Raw genomic sequence first — 16,579 nt, 5'->3', positions numbered from 1 at the left:
TCCTGGTCTGCATGTCCTCACAGGGCAGAGAGAGATCTCTCTTGTGCTCCATTTTATAAAAGCACTGACCCGGTTCATGAGCGCTCCTCCCTTCTGACCTAATCACTTCCCAAAGGCCCCTCCTCCAAATACCAACACATTGGGAATAAGGACTTCAAATATGTATTTGGGGGGAAACATTCAGTCCATGGCATTGTCCCTTTTGTTAATGTGAGCTGTTTGTTAAATAGGATTTTTGAGAAATAATGTGAATTTAGCAGCATAGTGACAAGAAATTGAATCCAGTTGTATCTTCAAGTGGGCTTGTTATCCCTCATTTCCTTTGTCTGTGTTTTCATTTCCTCTTCTATAAAAGTATGACACGGAACTAAATGAACTATAAACCTATTCCAGCTCTAAAATACTATAATCACCACTAGCGAGGGTTCTATCCTTTTGAAAGTTCTAAATATTTCAAACGTCTTTGGTCTATCAAATGCAGCCCTAGCACACCTAGGGCTACAGCTTGAAATCCAGTGTTTACTCTTACTTCAAAACAAATAAAGAAAAAGACATATATATAGAAGTACACAGTATAAGAAAGTACAAGTCTACTCCAACTCAATCCACACCTAACATTGCTACAAACTGCTCATTTTAAGCTCTTACCAACTGAATATCATAAAATCTAAGAGGAAATGTCAGGGAGTGTGAAAATGTGGTAATTGTCACTATTTTCATTGCTCTTTCTGTTTTACTTCTTAATTAACAATTTGTCTTTGTTTTTGATGAATAAGACATCTTTAATATCTGTGAGCCCTACAAGCAAAGCTGATTGGATCGAAGATAGATATCTGAGGTAAAATGAGTCCACCCATTGGCCTCCCTGTATCAAGTCATATTCTGTCTTTTCCCTGGCCCCTCTCTCAAATATTTGAACAGATACCTAACGCCTGAAGGTGGTTATGCTGAAAGGTCATATGGTCTTGGAGGCTGTCTGCCATTTTGGAAACATGTGCATTAAATATATCAGCTCTGTTGGGGAAGCATTGTGTATTTTCCTCTGTCCTTGTCCCGCCGCAACAAAAAAATTGAAGGGCAGAGACACAGTAGTGAAGCAGAGTAAAGTTTTATTTAAAGTTACTTAAAGAGAGAAAAAGTGCAGCAGACAACCTCAGCGAGGAGAAGTGCCCTGAAAGGTTGGGAAAAGTTAAAGTTTTGCACTCAGAAAGTGCAGGCGACCTCAGAAGGAGGATTGCCCCGAAAGGTTGGGGGTTCCCCTTTTAAGGATTCTTCAGGATAGTGACTAAGGTCTGGGGTTGCAGACCTGTTAAGTGGCCTTTGAATACTTAGAATTAACTTAACACAAGCAACTTCCTGCTCTGATTTCCCTGGAGTCTTGGTCGGGAGCAGATCAAACAGGCTGCCTGCCCAGCCCCCAAGGTGGGCTGAATTACTGTCTGCTTGCGAAAGAGTAAATTAAGAATCTTACTTCTTAACTTCTTGGGTATTAAAATACAATCTTTAAAATGGAATCCTTCCTGCCTTTTACTATGTTGTTTTCAGGTGGGCCTGCATGTTAAATTAGTTACCTAGGTTACAAACTACTTGATTAGGGCTGTGAGGAGGAAAAAACAGCATTTAGGTAAAGTTAAAAAATCAAGGTGGGCCTGATGATTAACATAATAAAGACATGGGCTATGCTGAGGTACCCTCCTTTATCTGGGGAAAATTCAAAGATTCCAGGCCTAGTTGCTCCTGGCTTTTTGAGCTTTAATTGATTAACTCCAGGTCTTTTAGTGGACTTCCCTGGCCTTTTTATCTTTCCACCCCCGCTCTTATCTATTTTCCTGCCTAACAGCTCCATGAAAGAAGAAAACGGAGTAGATGTGCTAAGAGAAAGGAAAAGGAGACACCACTTGACCCTGGTGAGGCAGAAAGAGGGAAAATGTAGATTTCTTGGTCCCTGACAGCTTCATAGTTTACAGCCTTATTTACCATGAAGCCTCCCTATATTTGATTTTATGACATCTTTATTATCACATGCCTTCATCCCTTTCATTTGAAATAATTTGAGCAGATTTTTGTTCTTAAAAGATGAGCTGAGACTAAAATGCCTGGATATGCACCTAGTAACTACCTATAGGGCTGCTGTGATCTCTGATAGGGAGGGAATAGAAAGCAGCCCTTGAAAGAACTTCATGGACTGGCTAAGGTCTTGGTTTACAAGGCTCTATGCTGCTGGGTTACTGGGAGCAATGAGATGTGTGCCTAGCTTTGAATTAACTGACCTACAGTCCTTCCTGAGGGTAGCTGGAGACCCAGGGAGACTGTGGGGGTCTGATTCTGGGCAGCAGTGAGCACCCACCCAACAGCAGAGGTGTGCTTACCACCCCATCAGCTACACCATGTAACAATTTTACCTTTCAGTAGAGAGCAATACTCACTGAAGAAGAACCAGTTTTCTACAATTTACAAACAACTCAGATTAACTGATACAGCTCTAATTTGAGCAGTTACACCAGTATATAGCCAGTTTATCTTTATTACTTATTATGAGATCCTGATTAAGGAATGTGGCAGTTCAGAATTGAGCAATCAAGGTAATTTTTTAGCCAAAAGGAGAAAAAAAAGAATTATTTCAAATTGGGGGATCAAAATTTGTGACAATTTTCCCTCATACACATGGAATCATATGTTCTGAACATGCTAGCACATTTTGAGGTGCTTAATGCTAAGTTATTTTTTATTAGACTGCTCAGGTCACTGCTCAAATGTATATGAACCTTCCATCCTCCCCCAAAAAACATGTTTATTGCTCTATTATTTTATAATAATTCTTCCTGTTTTTTAAATTATCTTATACCTGATAGCAGTATTTAATGCTTAAGATAAATCCAAATTAAAAATTGTATTAATTAAGTAATATATAAATTTAATTATAGAACTCATTAAAACTGCTTTAAATCACTGCATGTTATAATATTTATAATTATTCTTTTCATATTGTTCATATAATATCATCTGATTTAAGGGACATTTCACCAAGACAGAATTAAACTGCTAGAAAAAAGTACAGTAGGAACCTAATTACAACATATAGATAATTGAAATAATAAAAACTGAAGAAATCTGAGATACAAACTGACAGTTACTAGAATATACAATAGACAGTGATTAAAATATTATAACTACAACTTTAAAAGACCATGGTTGTATTTGGACCGACCAAAATTCACACTTGATATTGTAAACTTGAAGTAAACACACAGCGTATGCTAGTTAGCACACTCTATGAAAAAGTGACAGATGTAGACAAGACCAGAAATGCATTATCACTGTAAATTCAACATGGTCAGTCCTGCCAAATAGAGATTGCTTGTATCTTGAAAAAGGAAAAAAAGAAGGAAGAGAAGAAGGAGAAAGGGAAAGAGGAAAAGAATAAGGAGAAAGGAAAAGGAGGAGAAGGAGGAGAAGACAACATCCAGGGTTCTATTTACTCTGTCCTGTAACCCTTTATAGTATCCCTCCTATTGGGTCAGATTTCTTACTAGCAGTCCTGCTTTGTTCTCATATTTATTCCTAACAACAGTTTGAATTGCACTTTGTTTTCTATTTGCAGTTTTCTAATTGCCATAGTTGCTGTAAGGGACTAGCCAATAGCAAAGATCTGTCATATAAACAGCAGAATAACGTTGTTTGGATTTAATATTGCTCAACTGTAAAAACAATTCATTAACCATTTGTGTTTGTCATTTATCATGTTTAATTAATATAATCCTTAAAGAACCTTATAAAAACATTGTAAAAAAAAAAACAACAAAGCAGGACCACTAGTAAGAAATTTGACATAATAGGAGAGACACTGTACAGAGGTGTAGGGACAAGACGGATAGAATCCCAAATGTCTGGAGGCAAACACTCTCCATTTGGTAGGATGAACCATATTGAACTTTACAATGGTAATATATCTCTGGTCTTATTTACAACCTATAGTCATGTAGTATAAGGTAAGTATTAATATTATTATTTCCTTTCACGTAGGAAGATTAAGTAATGTGTCCCAAGTTACAGAGATAACAAGGGATAGTGCTGGGGTTCAAATATGGACAGTCTAGTTTCCACATCCTTGCTGTGAGTCACTATGTTATGTAGCCTCTCTGCCTATGTGGCATAAATTAAAGGCCAGAGAAAGCCAAGTCCCCTCTGAAAGTGAAGGCATCAGAGTTGTACACATCCACAAGTACACCCCCTCCACCTCCACCTGCTGCTACTCACCAGAGCCAGATCCCTCCGCAGCCCAGAGGCCCAGGTCCTGTATGAGATGTTCCGGTTAAGGCTGTTCCTACTCTCCTTCGCCTACCATCAGGCCCTTCAGGGAGCATGGCAGGGAGTGGTGTCCATCAGGCTCACTTCTCTCCAGGGACTCACTTTCTGAAGGAAGAAGCCATTTCACATAGTTTGTAGTGAAAACAGAACAGGACCAGTCTTAGTCAAAATTATACAATAGAGAGCATTACTTCCTCAGCTAATAAAACCTTTTTCCAGCCTCTTCATGTACTCAGAACTAACCTACTTTTGACACTAAATATCCTCACACTGGGTTGCCTCTGGGCTGCCCAGAGCCCCCCATGATGGCCTTCCACTCAGAACTACCCTCTATCTTGAAGTCTTATTCATCAAACCATCTCTTATTCTATAGCAGAAAGTGCTAGTTATCACTCAGTATCTGTATGCCTTTCTATAATGGCAGAACTCCCATTTTCTGGCTCCCTTGCAATTAGTTATGGCCATGTGGAGGCAGGAGGTAGCTGGATGGGTAGGTAGAACAGGACATGTTGCCTTGGCAGAGATCAGCCAAGCAGGACGCTGACATCAGACATTGTGGACACCCAGCCAAGTGTGACATGTAAGAAACCACTCCCTAGAACAGCTAGCCTGACAAATAAGGGAGTTTTCTAATCCCCCAGTCCAGCCCTAGCAATAAGTCCTAGGCAACCATGTGGACTTCCTCCTTTCCAGTGCTTACAATCCCCTAGACACTACAGCCCAAATGGCTTCCTCCCTTGGAGCTCTCCTGATTAGTGAGTGTCCTCTTCTTTTCACTCTTCATTAAAAGCTTCACCGGTTGCTCTGTACTCTTGTCGGATGGCTTCATTCTTTATTGCCTCTGAGACATGATTGTGGGAAAACAGCATCTCAGCTGATGATAGTCTAAGTTTTGTGCAATGGGATATGAATATATATATATTGTGTGTGAAATTTTATAGGAAGTGCCCTTAAGGAAGGTGACATACACTTCTTTTCCCCTTTCATCTTGCCTGCTGGATGCAATGAAGATTTCATTTCTGTAGTGAAGCATAACATATAGAAAGATAGAAGCCTAAGTCTCTAAGTTTCAGTGAATGCCATGCCACTGGACTGACAACCTCATGAACTAAAAACACTTCTAGAATATGACAGAGAAACTAACCTCTACATTGGTTACTGTTAGGTAGAGTATTTGTGTTACTTGTATGCAATCTTAACTATTTCCTCTCTTTCTGTTACTAAGCAGCAAGACTTCTTTGTGGCTTTGATAATTAAAAGTAATATCCTCTCTAAACCACAGAACTTTATGACCTTGTTCCTCCTGATTCAATCACTGAATATTAAAGGAATTTGGAAAAATCCTCTTAGCATAAAAATCAGCTTGAAAGCCTATTGACATGTATATTACTATGTTGCTTTTAGAAGCTGAAAATCATGTAGCTTTTACTTTTTGCATCCTTTCCATCTCAAATTCCAGCTCCCCAGTTCTGCCAGCCAGATCAACATCTCTGCCAACTAAAGATTGTGTTTTGAGAAAAGCAAAAGAAAATGTCACATAATGGTTTTCAAAATGTTATCCTGTTAAATTGCCTGAAGAAAAAGAACTATGTTCTGTTCTTTTGCATTACTTAAGCCACTTCCCATCCATGTAGCCATCAAAGTTCATCTTTAAAAAATGACAGACAAATTCATAGACATAGAAAGTACATTAGAGGTTACCAGGACTTAGAAGAAGGGGGATACAGAGTTATTGCTTAGTGGGCACAGAGTTCTTGTTTGCAGAAATAGAAAAATTTTGGAAACAGATAGCACTGATGGTCACAAAACATTATGAATGTAATTAATGTCACAGTTTACCTAAAAATGGCTAAAATGGCATATTTTATGTTATATATATTTTGCCACAATGAAAATGAGTGTCAGAAAAAATGTCTCTTGACGAAATACAGAATGATGCATACCCCTAAAGCTTTATAATAATCTGCCCCTTCCTATACCTACTTCTTTTTATTCTATTTCCTAATTTTTATGTATTTTTTAGAGTTTAAAGAACATGTCCTAAGATATGTTGCAACGGAGGTGGGATTAAAGATGGTGACATGAGAGGTGAAACAGAAACCTCCTCCAAAAACCACATATAATATGAAAATATAGCAAATACATCTAATCCTGAAAAAGCAACAGAAAAGAAGGCTGAGCCAGACTGCCTACACCTGGGGAAAATGGCAGATACTAGAGTCGTGATGCGGAGGGACCCAAGCCCTTCCCCCTCCTCAGCTTACCGGACTGAGGAAGAGAAATGGAGTGGGGAGGGAGTGGAGGCCTAGGACTGCTGAACATCTAGCCCTAGAGATCTGCTCTGGGAGCACGAATCTACATTAAATGGTGCTCTGGAGACTAGTGGAGTTGGAAAGCTAAAACAGTGGAATACTTGGAGAGACTGATATTCCAGCTGCTTGTCGAAAACAGGGATCCACAACTGGCCGCTCTGAGACAAAAGAAAAGCAGACAGTCTAAGAGACTTCCTAACAGCTAGAGGGCTGCTAAAGGGGCAAGGATTGCACAGAGCTTGCTGCTCAAGAGAAAGGACAGGTGGACAAAATTGTCTGGAACACTCTGCCCAGCAAGTTGGGAACTTTCGGGAGCTTCGGGTGCTCCATCCCACTGGCTGGCAACGCAGCTACAAGACCCCCCACTGATATATGCAGCCTGCTGCTCCTTCCTTCTGGCTGGCAGCAGCTTGCAAACTGGCTGACCCTGCCATTGCACCAGGCCAGCCAGAGGGCAGCCTTGCATATGGCATCTACAAGTGCCAAGCATAGAGGCTTCTCTCTGCACGCTCAGTCCTCTGGCCCTGGCAGTGGAGACAGGCACTGCAGCTGGGAATCAGGAAAGAGCTATTTTTTCCTGACAGGCACCAGCACCACTCACCTGTAACCCCCATCATCGCTTCAGGGGCTGAGCAGCTCCATAGAGTAGAGCTTCTGGGCACTTAGAGAGCACCACCTACAAATATGAAACATCAAAGGAACTTGGTTCAAACCAAATCACACAAATGCAAGAAAGAGACCCAAATGAAACTGAAATCATCAATCTTTCTGAAAGAGATTTTAAAGTAAAAAGCATAAACATGCTCACAGAGCTACAGAACAACATTCAAGAACTCAGAGAGGAATTCAAGAATGAGATAAAAATGTTGAAGAATACTGTATCTGGAATGAAATATACAATGGAGGGATTTAAAAGCAGAATAGACAAAGTAGAGGAGACTGTAAATGAAATAGAAATTAGAGAGTGGGAATATGAAAAAGCTGAGGCACAGAGAGAAAAAAGGAACTCTAGGAATGAAAGAATATTGAGAGAACTGTGTGACCAATCAAAATGGAACAATATTCACAATATAGGGGTACCAGAAGAAGAAGAGAGAGAAAAGGGATAGAAAGCATCTTTGAAGAGGTAATAGCTGAAAACTTCCCCAGTCTGGGGAAGGAGATAGTCTCTCAGGCCATGGAGGTGCACAGATCTCCCAACACAATGGACCGAAGGAAGACAACATCAAGACATATAATAATTAAAATGGCAAAGATCAAGGATAAGAACAGACTTTTAAAAGCAGCTAGACAGAGAAAAAAGATCACATACAAAGGAAAACCCCTCAGGCTGTCATCAGACTTCTCAGCAGAAACCTTACAGGCATGATATATTTAGTGCAGTGAAACAGAAGGCCTCGAGCCAAGAATACTCTACCTGGCAAGATTATCACTTATATTTGAAGAAGGGGTTAAACAATTTCTAGATAAGCAAAGGCTGAGAGAATTTACCTCCCACAAATCATGTCTACAGTGTATTTTGGAAGGACTGCTATAGATAGAAGTGTTCCTAAGGCTACATAGCTGTCAGCAGAGGAAATAAAACTACAGTAAAGAAAGTAGACCAATAAATTACTAAGCAGATGCAAAATCAAATCAACTACCCCAAAGTCAGTCAAGGGATAGACAAAGAGTACAGAATATGATACCTAATATATAAAGAATGGGGGAGATAGAAAAAGGAGGAAAAAAAAAGAACCTTTAGATTGTGTTTATAATAGCTTACTAAGTGAGTTAATTTAGACTGTTAGATAGTAAGGAAATTACCCTTGAACCTTTGGTAATCATGAATCTAAAGCCCACAATGGCAATAAGTACGTACCTATTGATAATCACCCTAAATGTAAATGGTCTGAATGCACCAATCAAAAGACATAGAGTAAATGAATGGATAAAAAAACAAGATCCATCTATATACTGCCTACAAGAGACTCACTTCAAATGCAAAGACATACATGGACTAAAAGTGAACGGATGGAAAAAGATATTGCATGAAACTAATAGGGAGAAAAAAGCAGGAGTTGCAGTACTGACCACTAACTCTAAAGGACAGATCAACCAGACAGATAATAAGTAAAGAGACAGAGGCACTGAAAAACACATTAGAACAGATGGAACTAACAGACATCTACAGAACACTCTATACAAAAGCAGCAAGATGCACATTCTCCTCAAGTGCACATAGAAATTTTCAAGAATAGATCATATACTAGGCCACAAAAAGAACCTTAGTAAACTCAAAAAGATTGAAATTGTACCAACCAGCTTCTCAGACCACAAAGGTATGAAACTAGAAATCAATTACGCAAAGAAAACAGGCTCACAACACATGAAGGCTTAACAGCATGCTCCTACATAATCAATGGATCAATGACCAAATGAAAACAGAGATTAAGCAATATATGGAGACAAATGACAACAATAAATCAATATCTCAAAATCTGTGGGACGCAGTGAAGGCCATGCTAAGAGGGAAGTATATTGCAATACATGCTTACCTCAGAAAAGAAGAACAATCCCATATGAACAGTATAAACTCAGAATTAACAAAACTAGAAAAAAAAGAACAAATGAGGCCCAAAGAATGTAGGAGGGACATAATAAAGATTAGAGCAGAAATTTTAAAAATTGAGAATAAAACAATAGAAAGAATCAATGAAAGCAGTATCTCGTTCTTTGAGAAAATAAACAAAATAGATAAACCCTAGCCAAACTTACCAAGAAAAAAAGAGAGTGTACACACATAAACAGAATTAGAAATGAGAAAGGAAAAATCACTACAGACACCACAGAAATATAAAGAATTCAAGAATGAGACACAAACGTTGAAGAATACAGTATCTGAAATGAAACATACAATGGAGGGATTTATTAGAGAATACTATGAAAAACTATATGGTAACAAAATGGATAACCTAGAAGAAATAGAAAACTTTCTAGAAAAATACAACCTTCCAAGGCAGACCCAGGAAGAAACAGAAAATCTGAATCAACCAATTACCAGCAACGAAATTGAATTGGTAACAAAAAAACTACCTTAGAACAAAAGCTATAGACCAGATGTCTTCACCACTGAATTTTATCAAACATTTAGTGAAGATCTAATACCCATCCTCCTTAAAGGTTTCCAAAAAATAGAAGAAGAGAGAATACTTCCAAACTCATTCTATGAGGGCAGCATTGGTCTAATACAAAAATCAAAGAAAGAGACCGCAAAATAAGAATATTACAGAATAACCCTGATGAACATAGATGCAAAAATACTCAACAAAATATTAACAAACTGAATTCAAAACTACATCAAAAAGATCATCCATCATGATCAAGTAGGATTTATTCCAGGAATGCAAGGATGGTACAATATTAGAAAATCCATCAACATCATACACCACATCAACAAAAAGAGGGACAAAAACCACATGATCATCTCCATAGATGCTGAAAAAGCATTTGACAAAATTCAACATCCATTCATGATAAAAACTCTCAACAAAATGGGCATAGAAGGCAAGTACCTCAACATAATAAAGGCCATATATGACAAACCCACAGCCAACATCATACTTACTGAAAGCTTTTCCTTTAAGATTGGGAACAAGACAAGGATGCCCACTCTCCCCACTTCTATTCAACATAGTTCTGGAGGTCCTCACTATGGCAGTCAGACAACACAAAGAAATAAAAGGCATCCATATTGGTAAAGAAGATGTTAAACTGTCACTGTTTGCAGATGACATGATACTGTACATAAAAAACCCTAAAGAATCCACACCAAAAGTACTAAAACTAATAAATGAATTTAGCAAAGTTGCAGGATACAAAATACACAGAAATCTGTTGCACTCCTATATACTAATGATGAACTAGCAGAAAGAGAAATCAGGAAAACAATTTCACTCATAATTACATCAAAAAGAATAAAATACCTAGGAAGAAACCTAACCAAGGAACTGAAAGACCTATACTTTGAAAACTACAAGACACTCATGAGAGAAATTAAAGAAGATACCAATAAATGGAAATACATCCCATACTCATGACTAATAGGAAGAATTAATATTTGTCAAAATGGCCATAATGCCTAAAGCAATCTACAGATTCAAAGTAATCCCTATCAAAATACCAACAGCCTTCTTCAACTAACTAGAGCAAATAGTTCTAAAATTCATATGGAGCCACAAAAGAGCCCAAATAGCCAAAGCAATCCTGAAAAGGAAGAATAAAGTTGGGGGGATTATGCTCCCTGACTTCAGGCTCTACTACAAAGCCACAGTAATCAAGACAATTTGTTACTGGCACAAGAACAGAACTATAGACCAATGGAACAGACTAGAGAGCCCTGATATAAACCCAAGCATATATGGTCAATTAATATATGATAATGGAGCCATGGACATACAATGGGGAAATGAAAGCCTCTTCAACAACTGGTGTTGGCAAAACTGGACAGCTACATGCAAGAGAATGAAACTGGATTATTGTCTAACCCCATACACAAAAGTAAACTCAAAGCAGATCAAAGACCTGAATGTAAGTTGTGAAACCATACAACTCTTAGAAGAAAACATTGGCAAAAATCTCATAAATATAAACATGATCAACTTTTTCCTGAACTCATTTCCTTGGGCAAGAGAAACAAAAGCAAAAATGAATAAATGGGATTACATCAAACTAAAAACTTCTGTACAGCAAAGGACACCATCAGTAGAATAAAAAGGCATCCTACATTAAGGGAGAATATATTTGTAAATAATATATCTGATTAGGGGTTAACATCCAAAATATATAAAGAACTCACATGCCTCAATAACCAACAAGCAAATAACCTGATTAAAAAATGGGAAGAGGATATGAACAAACACTTCAATCCAAAGAAATTCAGATGTCCCACAGGCACATGAAAAGATGCTCCACATCGTTAATTATCAGGGAAATGCAAATTAAAACCATAATGCAGTATCACCTCACACCAGTTAGGATGGCCAACATCAAAAGGACTAGCAAGAACAAATGCTGGTGAGGATGCAGAGAAAGGGGAACCCTCCTACGCTGTTGGTGGGAATGTAATTTAGTTCAACCATTGTGGAGAGCAATATGAAAGTTCCTCAAAAAACTAAGAATAGAAATACCATTTGACCCAGGAATTCCACTCCTAGGGACTTACCCAAAGAAAGCAAGTTCTCAGATTCAAAAAGACACATGCACCCCTATGTTCATTGCAGCACTATTTACAATAGCCAAGATATGGAAGCAACTTAAGTGTCCATCAGTAGATGAATGGATAAAGAAGAGGTGGTATATATACACAATGGAATACTATTCAGCCATGAAAAGAAAACAAATCCTACCATTTGCAACAACATGGAAGGAGCTAGAGGGTATCATGCTCAGTGAAATAAGTCAGGTGGAGAAAGACAAGTACTAAATGATTTCCCCCACTTGTGGAGTATAACAATGAAGCAAAAGTGAAGGAACAAAACAGCAACAGACTCACAGACTCTAAGAAGGGACTACCGGTCACCAAAGGGGAGGGGTAGAGGAGGGTGGGTAGGGAGGGTAGCAGACTGGTACTGAAGGGTATTATAATTGGTACACATTGTGTGGCAGAGGTCACAAGGAAGACAGTGTAGCACAGTGAAGACAAGTTGTGACTCTGTGGCATCTTACTATACTGATGGACAGTGACTTCAGTGGGGTATGGGGGGACTTGATAATATGGTGAATGTTGTAACCACAATGTTTTTCACGTGAAACCTTCATAAGAGTGTATCAATGATACCTTAAAAAAAAAAGATATGTTGCAATGGTAACCAGCATATTTTGTGTGCTTAGCTGAATAATTGTAAATAAAATCACTTTTCTTTGTACATGATCTCTTCTATTTATATTTAGTGATGTGTGGGCACAAGTAAATTCTGAGCTGCTCATACCAAGATGCCTTTTACAGAGGGAGACTATTTGAGAAGAGCTCTAAGGTTAAAGGGAGCCTGTTGTGGGCATGGACACTACTTCAGCTACTCCATCTAATAAAGGAAAGAATACCTGATTACATTTAAGCCTCTAAGACCTACATCCTTAATAATTTATAAATCTGTCCTCCAAGATTGTATGTAATCTTACAATAATGTATAAGATTTATCAGGAAATCCCCTTCATATGTTTGTCCCCAGGAAAGATTTAACTAAAACAAGAAACCCCAAATCTCCTTGTTAGGAAAACTGAAGTATAAAAAAAAAGTTCTTGATGGGAATCAAAATGATACCATAGCCTAGGTTACTAATGAAGGTCAATAATAGTAGAAGGACCAGATGAACCAGAAGAAAAGAAAACAGAAGGAAATTAAAATCAGCAAATAGAGCAGTATACTAAAATCTAAGTGGGTATCTAAGTAAATAAAATGAAAAGGGGTTGAGGATTACTGAAAAAAATGGCAATCTTAAGTTTCTTTTCCATTCTTTACGCCTTCACACAGTTATTTAAAATTCCTATATCAAATATGTTTTGAGCATCACCAACATCAAAAGCAACATGAAAGCATATGTCTTTGCTTCTATAAGGAAGGAGATTCATAACTGCCACTCAGGGTAATTTAATCTTCTCTACCTTCCACATGTTCACAGCTGTATAGTGATACTATTGTAGCCAGGGTCAGAGACAGTTAGCAGAATAGAAAGTAGCTATTATGATGTGACTTACTGAAAGAGCCTCTACCCAAATTCAAATCAAATTCCTCCACTGACTTGCTTCTGTGGTTCAAATTCCCACCCTTTGAAAATGTTTGATTTGGGCTAAGGTTTTACTGTCACAAGAAATGTTCTTAAGATCTAGCCCTCTCTTGGGATAGCTAAGATAGCCCAGAGTTGTGGGATTCATTTGTCAGTGTGAGCTCAGAAGGCCATGAAAGAACAAGGTGCAGGACAGGTAAGTTTTTGTGTGTGGAGGCCCCAAGGTTCTGTTCTCCCTCAGCATCAAAGTCAAAAGCTTCATGTCACTACACACATTAATATGCATTCAATGATAAACAGGCATATTAAAAATTTTAAGAGTTTGAAAAAAATCAATTTGAATGGGGCAGCATCCAATCTATCAAGTAGAAAGGAGCTCCAAGGAGCTGTGCAAAATGAAAGATCTTTATAGGCAAAAGGGAGCAGGAATGAAGACATGATAGTAGGCAGAAAAGCAGGTTATATATTGCAAGGTTACTTTCCTTTAGGGGACGGCAGAGGTCTGCAGGGAGATTACCTAAATAGTGCTGGTCAGGTGGTTCCTGACTCACAGGTTTAAGATTCCATTTCTGGGAGAGCTGAAACTATAAATTATGTCTTGGTTTGGTGACATGGGGCTTAGCTCAAGCAACTCCATTTTGGGCCTGTTTTCTTGTTTTTAACAATATGTCCTCCTCATTTAATATCCCATACTGCTATTGATGAGTTATTTTCCTTCAATTTTAATTAATTATATTTGGGTCATAGTTGCCTTCACTCTTCCTAGACAGACAAGCAGGCAGTTCTTAATTTACAAACAAGCAAAACATTTATATAGTAACTTTGGCCTTCTATTGCCAATAAATTCTGAAAAACACTGGAGTTTTTGGTGAATCTGGGGCTATGATATGAAGGAAGGAAAGATTCTTCAGGTCAAGATGAGTCTAGTTGGCTGACTCCAAGGGTAATCTCATTGGCTTACCTATAGAGAGGCCACTTTCTCTCCTCATTCTGTTTTCTGCATATTGCCTAAAATTCCACCAGGGAGAGTTTGTATTAATAACATTTAAATGCACATAAGAGAAAATTCACGTAAGTTCCTTAAGACTAGTTGTAAGTCTGGGGAAAGGAAATCCTGAGGCAAAATACCTCTAAAAACCGACATCAGTCAAAGGGAGAAATAAAGTTTAAAATCCATTTATTGCTCACAAACTGCAGTACCGGGCCATCTCTCTTTCCTGCTCCAGCAGAAGCAAAACCAGTGCTCCCCTCACCTCTCAGGTACAGATAAGCCCTCTTTGCCCAGTACCCATTGAAATGGAGATGAACTTCTCTCCACCAGCAAATACACTAAAGCCATACTTCTTTCCACCTCTGAATGCCTATTGATATGCAGATGTACTAAAGCCAGGTGAGATATTCTGGAAATACTACAATTTTACCCACACTAGTGGAGACATGACAAAAAGGACATAAAAGTCAAATTTAGGGCAATTTCAATATCCAAAGGAATAATGACAATTGACTATAAAATATTTAATTAAAAACAGTAATGTATTTATATAAGAGAATATCCTTATTTTTAGGTTATGCAGGTTAAGTATACTAGGAGAAATGTGTCATGATGTTTGCAATTTATTTCCTTAGAGATACATAAAGAATATATGGCAAGTGGTTATCAATTGTTGAATTTAGTTGATGGGTACAAAGGTGATTTTTGGACAACTTTTCTGCATTTTTGAGAATTTCTATAGTAAAGTTGGAAAAAAAGCCCTGATAGAATTAAAGGTCTGTCAGTCAACTGGATGGTAATCTCATTTCTTTCAATCAGATTACTTTCTTCTATATTCATTCATTCAGTGTTTGCACTGACCTTTCTCAGCAACATAGAAGCCAGGCTGATGCATGATGTTAAAATTAAAGTAAAAGTAAATCAAAATTAGGGTGATGGGGCTAGTGGTAGAGATTGGTGTGTAGAACTGTGGTTGAGAAATGAATATACATTGAGGACTGGCCAGTGATAGCTACCACAATACCAAGTAGGAAATGCAAAACCCAAGTTTGATACCTACTGCACTCCCAGTTGTTTGGAAGTAATCCTGAACTGGGGGAACTGTCCTCCAAAATAAAGCCCATCCACTTCTTGGGTTCCCAGCATCTTCTTCTTAATCTGCTTAGCTCCTTTCTAAAATTTGGCTCCTGTCTCATACTGAGATTCCTCTGATCCATTCAAAACTCTTTGTCTTGTTCCAGGACTGGAGCTGACAGTTCATCCTCTCAGCCTCCCCTGGTTTTGAGCCCCTCCAGCCTAGTTTATTTCAGTTCTACCTACCATTCATGCTGGGTGGGATATATATTGCTTTGATCAGAGATCAGTACCAGCATTCTCTGGGTTGTGGTCACCTTTGAAGACCTATGCTTTCCAAATCCCTCTCACCCTAGTAGAATGCTGTGGAGGCATTGAGTTGTACTCTAAGTACACTCATGTATATTATCTAATTTATCCCTTTAAAAAAATTATTTCTGTGGCTATTGTTAAAAAGAAAAATTACACCATGTCAATCTGAAAATCTAATTCTTCTATTAAATATAACTCTGGGACAGGGGGGAAATCCTGGGGCAAAATACCTTTGAAACCAAAATCAGTCAAAGGGAGAAATAAAGTGGGAGAAACCTGTTTATTTCTTACAAGCAGTCTTCCCGCATCTCTCTCAACCCTGCTGCAAAAGGAGAGCTCCACCCAACCTCTTAGGTCCAGATAAGCTCTCACTCATTCAAGTAATTACCCACTGATGTGGAGATGGACTACTTCTCTCCACCCCTTGGAAATGCCTCTTGTAGGGATATGCACTAAAGCCAGGCTAGAGATTCTGGAAATATTGCAATTTTACCCACAGGTCACCCCTCCAGAAATCTTGCCTTACAGTCTACTCATTCTCCATCTTCCACAATGGCCACTGGGTAAGAAAACTGAAGCATTGTAACCAGACTAATGACATACAATAGCAACAGCAATGAAATCACGATAATCCTCAAGCTGGAGGATTCAGCTAGGTTCAAAGTCCTATGCAGATTAAGTCCATAGCTGTCCCATTTCACAGGTGGTCAGTAACTGAACAGGTAAGGAGTTCAGAGCAATCATCACACGGCAGCTGCAGGGGGTGCATCCAGGCCACAAGGACTATAGAAGAAAATAACCTTAAAGGCAATAAGATA

This window comes from Manis pentadactyla, chromosome 6, assembly GCF_030020395.1.
Source record: "Manis pentadactyla isolate mManPen7 chromosome 6, mManPen7.hap1, whole genome shotgun sequence".
In the NCBI taxonomy this organism is placed as follows: domain Eukaryota; kingdom Metazoa; phylum Chordata; class Mammalia; order Pholidota; family Manidae; genus Manis; species Manis pentadactyla.
Note: the sequence above shows the minus strand (reverse complement) of the source record.